Below are 6,423 nucleotides of genomic sequence, written 5' to 3' on the forward strand. Positions count from 1 at the left end.
GCCACCAAATCGGACCCTGAGGGGCCCCGGCCACAAAATCGGACCCTGAGGGGCCCCAACCACCAAATCGGACCCTGAGGGGCCCCGGCCACAAAATCGGACCCTGAGGCCAAAGTGGTCCCTGAGAGGCACCCACAGTTAAAACCGATCCTGAGTTGAAAGTCTTGCAGGGGCAGCAGGCAAGTCTCTCTTAAAGGGGCAGCCCTGGCACCATTTCAAACCACTATCTGTACTTCCTTCAGGAAATACACATCTAGTTATTATTATTATTCAGTTGATTTCCGCAATTAATGCGGCCCGAACCGCTACACACACAGACTCCGTTGAGGTGTCGTTTCGAAGCCAGCGTCCACGAGAGGTGTGCAAAGTATTTTTCGTGTCGATCGGATTTGTAGTTTTTGCGCAATTTGCGTTTGAAAACTCTTTTTCCCATCATTGGAATACACTGTCTCAATGCATTTGAATGGGAAACTTAAAACGTGCCCTGAGGCGATTGAAATGGCAGTTAAGCTCATTGATATGCGCAGGCAGACCCAGTTACTATGCCAACGCCTACGAACGTCACATGACCTCTCCAAGACAGAGCTTCTGCCACATAATATCAGCTCTTAAAGCGAAACCCACAGCACAAATGCAAATCTAGCTTCATCACATGACACATGCCCCTGAGAGAGAATGTGCGGCAAAGTGCGCCCACGCCCACCAAATCGGACCCTGAGGGGCCCCGCTCACCAAATCGGACCCTGAGGGGCCCCGCCCACCAAATCGGACCCTGAGGGGCCCCGCCCACCAAATCGGACTCTGAGAGATCCCGCCCACCAAATCAGACCCTGAGGGGCCCCGCTCACCAAATCGGACCCTGAGGGGCCCCGCCCACCAAATCGGACTCTGAGAGATCCCGCCCACCAAATCGGACCGAGGGGCCCCGCTCACCAAATCGGATTCTGAAAGGCCCCAGCCACCAAATCGGACCCTGAGGGGTCCCGCCCAACAAATCGGACTCTGACGGGCCCTGCCCACCAAATCCGACCCTGAGGGGCCCCACCCACCAAATAGGACCATGAAGGACCCCGCCCACCAAATCGGACCCTGAGGGGCCCCACCCACCAAATCGGACCCTGATGGGCCCCGCCCACCAAATCGGACCCTGAGGGGCCCCGCTGACCAAATCGAACCCTGAGGGGCCCCACTGACCAAATCGGACCCTGAGGGGTCCCGCCCTCCAAATTGGACCCGAGGGGCCCCGCCCACCAAATTGGACCCTGAGGGGCCCCGCCCGCCAAATCGGACCCTGAGGTGCCCCGCCCACCAAATCGGACTCAGAGATCTCGCCCACCAAATCAGACCCTGAGCGACCCCGCCCACCAAATCGGATTTTGAAAGGCCCTAACCACAAAATCGGACCCTGAGGGGCCCCGGACACAAAATTGGACCCTGAAGGGCCTCACCCACAAAATCGGACCCTGAGGGGCCCCAACCACAAAATCAAACCCAGAGTGGCCTAGCCCACCAAATCGGACCCTGAGGGGCCCCGGCCACAAAATCGGACCCTGAGGGGCCCCGGCCACAAAATCAGACCCTGAGGGGCCCCGGCCACAAAATCAGACCGTCAGGGGCCCCACCCACAAAATCAGACCCTAAGGGGCCCCGCCCACAAAATCAGACCCAGAATGGCCCCCGCCCACCAAATCGGACCCTGAGGGGCCCCGCCCACCAAATCAGACCCTGAGGGGCCCCGCCCACCAAATCGGACCCTGAGGGGCCCCGCTCACCAAATCGGGTCCTGAGGGGCCCCGCCCACCAAATCGGACCCTGAGGGGCCCCGCTCACCAAATCGGGTCCTTAGGGGCCCCGCCCACCAAATCAGATTCTGAAAGGCCCCAACCACAAAATCGGACCCTGAGGGACCCCGGACACAAAATCGGACCCTGAGGTGCCCCGGACACAAAATCATACCCTAAGGGGCTCCACCCACAAAATCGGACCCTGAGGGGCCCCAACCACAAAATCTGACCCTGAGGGGCCCCGCTGACCAAATCGGACCCTGAGGGGCCCCACTGACCAAATCGGACCCTGAGGGGCCCCCCACCAAATTGGACGCAGAGTGACCCCGCCCACCAAATCAGACCCAGGGGGCCCCACCCGCAAAATCGGACCCTGAGGGGCCCGGCCACCAAATCAGTCCCTGAGGGGCCCTGCCCACCAAATCGGACCCTGAGGGGCCCCGCTCACCAAATCGGACCCTGAGGGGCCCCACTCACCAAATCGAACTCTGAGAGGCCCCGCTCACCAAATCGGATCCTGAGGGGACCCGCCCACCAAATCGGATTCTGAAAGGCCCCAACCACAAAATTGGACCCTGAGGGACCTCGGACACAAAATCGGACCCTGAGGGGCTCCACCCACAAAATCGGACCCTGCGTGGCCCCAACCACAAAATCTGACCCTGAGGGGCCCCACTGACCAAATCGGACCATGATGGGCCCCAATGACCAAATCGAACCCTGAGGGCCCCGCTCACCAAATTGAACTCTGAGGGGCCCCGCCCACCAAATCGGACCCTGAAGGGCCCCGCCCAACAAATCGGATTCTGAAGGGCCCCGGAAACAAAATCGGACCCTGAGGGGCCCCACCCACCAAATCGGACTCTATGGGGCCTCGCCCACCAAATCGGACCCTGAGGGGCCCCATCCACCAAATCGGACCCTGAGGGGCCCCCACCAAATTGGATGCAGAGTGGCCCCGCCCACCAAATCAGACCCAGGGGGCCCCACCCACAAAATCAGACCCTGAAGGGCCCGGCCACCAAATCGGACCCTGAGGGGCCCCGGCCACAAAATTGGACCCTGAGGGGCCCCAGCCACAAAATCGGACCCTGAAGGGCCCCACCCACCAAATTGGACCCTGAGGGGCCCCACCCACAAAATCAGACCCTGAGGGGCCCCAGCCACAAAATCAGACCCTGAGGGGCCCCACCCACCAAATCGGACCCTGAGGGGCCCCAGCCACAAAATCGGAACCTGAGGGGCCCCATCCACAAAATCGGACCCTGAGGGGTTCCGGCCACAAAATCGGACCCTGAGGAGCCCCACCCACACAATTGGGCCCTGAGGGGCCCCACCCACAAAATCGGACCCTGAGACTAAAGTGGCCCCTGAGATGCACCCACAGTTAAAATGGATCCTGAGTTGAAAGCCTTGCAGGGGCAGCAGGCAAGTCTCTCTTAAGGGGGCAGCCCAGGCACCATTTCAAACCACTATCTGTACTTCCTTCAGGAAATACACATCTAGTTTATATTTAATTTCCTGCCTAGTAAAACTAATTTTTTCCGAAATCCTGTGCTATGATTAGGTTTTTAGTTTCTCTTTTTTTCTATATAATTTTTTCCTTTCTTTTTTCATTCATTCATTTTTTTATGTGATAATGAGATTTTAATTAAATGAATGAGCACACAGTTTTTATTAAAAATGTATATATATATTTTTTATTAAAATTATTTTTCATTGGATATATATATAATTTTTTTATCTTTTTTGAGGCTTTTTAAGCTGATGGGGATTTATTTTTTGAAAGTCGGCTCAGCTGTTCGGGCTGTGGTCCAGTGGACTGAATGTCCTGTTGGTTCTTTGTCAGATTTTTTCAGACTGGTTCATGTCCTTTCTTTTTTCGTTTCTTCTTTTCTTTTTTCTTCTTTTTCTTTGTTTTTGTGATATATATTTTTTGACATACATAATATACATATTTTATCTGCAAATGAAATAAAGAAATAATGTTATTTTAAATGGAATGATCGATTTTAATCATGTGATAAGTGTATACGCCACAGTATGAACTTTGACTTTTTTCCAAAAAACATGTGACTATTGGCGCCAGTTTTTTTTCAAATGTCAAGTGTATTTAACTTGTAAGCAATGCTATTTTCTCCTGTATATCATCCCCTGAGGAAGAAGTGATTTGTACTTCGAAACGCGTTGGGAAAAAGAAATGAATAAAACATCGATCTTCTAATGCACGAGTATTTGTGTTATGTTAAGCAGCTATCACGCTTACCCTTATTTGCAGGGGGGTAGCGTGACCGGTCAGCGGTCCCGGCGTCGGTGCAGGAACTCTGACCACGGGGCTGTCAGAGGGGTCCGTGCAGGAGCACAGTTTGGGAGGTCGCAGGACCTGTGGAGGGGGCGGAGCGCTTGCAGATGTGCTCAGAAGCTGCAGGACCTAGCACCACGTGACCCAGTGACATCAGATGGGGTGGAGCCTATCGCAGAGACGCTGCGATGACAGGCAGGGGATTCAGAGAGCCAGTGGCTTACACAGTAGCAATGGTCGGGCAATCCAGAAGTCATACACAGGAGAAGCAATGCGGTACAGAATCAGGCAGAACAAGAATGGTCAGGGAAGCAGGAGGTCAGGCACGGGTCGGGCTGCACGGTACAAAATCAGAGAGTCAGAGGGTAGTCAAGGAAAGCCAATGGTCAGAACATGGGTCGAGCAGGACGGTACCAAATCAGAAAGCCAAGAGACAAAAACCAGAAACCAGACCAAGTCATACACACCACAGACACGGAAACAGGCGAGAGGCACTTAGCACAGACAGGGTCAGGCACTCAAGTATGAAGTATAAACGACAGGGGAGGTTGCTCACCTGTAGCCATAAATACCCTCCCTGTGGCCAAAGAGAGGCTCTCACCATTAACCAGACCAAAGTTCCAGATACCATGACAGCAGCGCACTGAATCCATAAAAAAGTTCCATTTAACTATATACCATTGAGCAGAGCAGAAAAAAACTTTTTACCACTATAATATCGTTTTAGCCCCAGACTTTACATTTTTCACAAGGGGAAATGGCAACAAAATATGACCTAATTTTTGGTGCAATTTCTCGTGAATATGGCAATACATCATACGAAGCTGTGCAGTACTGTTTGGATACATGGGGAAGCTCAGGAGGGACGGAGCGCTATTTGACTCTTGGAGAACAAATTTTCGCAGAACAGTTTGTGAACTCCATATACAGAGCCCCTAAGTGCCAGAAGAGCAGAATTCCTTTTCAACTGACCCCAATTTGAAAATTACACCCCTTTGGGAATTCATCTCCAGGTGTAGTGATGATTTAGACTTCATAGATGTTCTCCAGAAACGCACAGCAATGGATGTCGCTAAGTTAAAATGCACATATGCTACTGCAGTTCTCAGTACATTTCAGTGCCAGTACTTTGTAGTGCCTGTACATAGTGACCAGATCGTGCTTATGGAGACATCCACATCATAAATTAAGTGGGTTCTCCTCGCTACATTAATGCCAAACATGTGGACACTAACTGAGGTTTAGGCACACTGTGGGGCTCAGGAGGAGGTGGCATTTGGATGTGCAAATTTAGCTGGATTTCTTTTGGCAAGAGCCTTGCCACTTTTCCAGAGCTTCCAGAAATGCGGACACCACATTTATTTATGTTGACAGATGACGAACCTGAGTGAGGATTTGTTTTTTGAGATTTGAGAAAAAGCTGTTATTGGTGTCATTTCAGGGAAGGGAATATTTTCGAATACATTTATCCGCTGTGCTACGCTGAGCACGTACAATAGGGTTTCCATCTAAATCTACAAAATTAGTGATTCGAATGAAACCCCTGAGGGATCCCTTCCCTAATGAAGCAGCAAAGACACTCTGGACTCTGTGTTTTTTGTCTGGCTTTTAAGAGGTGAACAAAACTGTACTTTTGTGCACTATAAGGGTACGTTCCCACGGTCAGTAGCCAGCAGCGCTTTGGATGCAGCACATGTCCGCTCCGTCCTGCCGGTTTTTGAACACAGGTGATTCCGCATGTGTTCATTGAACCATGCGGAATCACCGCGTCCTATACATTGCACTGCTGATATTTATTTTATAAATAGACATACTGCGGTCAATAAAGACGCGCCACATGTGCGTCTACGCAGGGAATCCGGAGGTGTCCCTGCACACATAGTGGAGATGAGATTTCTGGAAGTCCCATCCAGTATGATGTAACATGTGGCCGCTGCGGGTTGGACGCTGCGAATGTACGCAGCGTCCAACCCGCAGTGTTTACGACTTGCTTTTGCAGGACAAGATGATGTTTTCAACTATACCATTTTTAATTGCATTTGTCTTTTTGATCACATTTTATTCCACTTTTTTCCAACGGTGTGAGGTAAAACTATATTTTTTTTGCCACTTTTTTATTTTTACAACGTTCACGGTCTGGTTTAACTAGTGTGACAGTTTTAAAGATCGTATTTTATAGGTCATTCTGGACCCGGTGATACCAAAATATGTACTATTTTATTTTTGTTTTTACATAAATATGTATATTTATTGGCCTAATCTTTTTTTCTTTTTAATATGTTTTTGTTCATTTTTTTCACTAAGATTTTCATTCTTTGTCTTAACTTTTTTACTTAA

General features: G+C 50.8%; 1 long non-coding RNA gene across 1 annotated transcript; it reads right to left on the reverse strand.

Annotated features, from left to right (window-relative positions):
- Positions 1 to 3,455: 3,455 nt before the first annotated feature.
- Positions 3,456 to 4,190, reverse strand: LOC141051148 (uncharacterized). Its single transcript, XR_012220584.1, has 2 exons — positions 4,051 to 4,190; positions 3,456 to 3,747 (listed from the first exon to the last, which is right to left on the reverse strand). It is a non-coding gene; the product is annotated as an uncharacterized lncRNA (long non-coding RNA).
- Positions 4,191 to 6,423: the final 2,233 nt, after the last annotated feature.

Source organism: Dendrobates tinctorius, unplaced genomic scaffold (genome assembly GCF_039654945.1).
Source record: "Dendrobates tinctorius isolate UK_male_01 unplaced genomic scaffold, ASM3965494v1 ptg000155l, whole genome shotgun sequence".
NCBI lineage: Eukaryota > Metazoa > Chordata > Amphibia > Anura > Dendrobatidae > Dendrobates > Dendrobates tinctorius.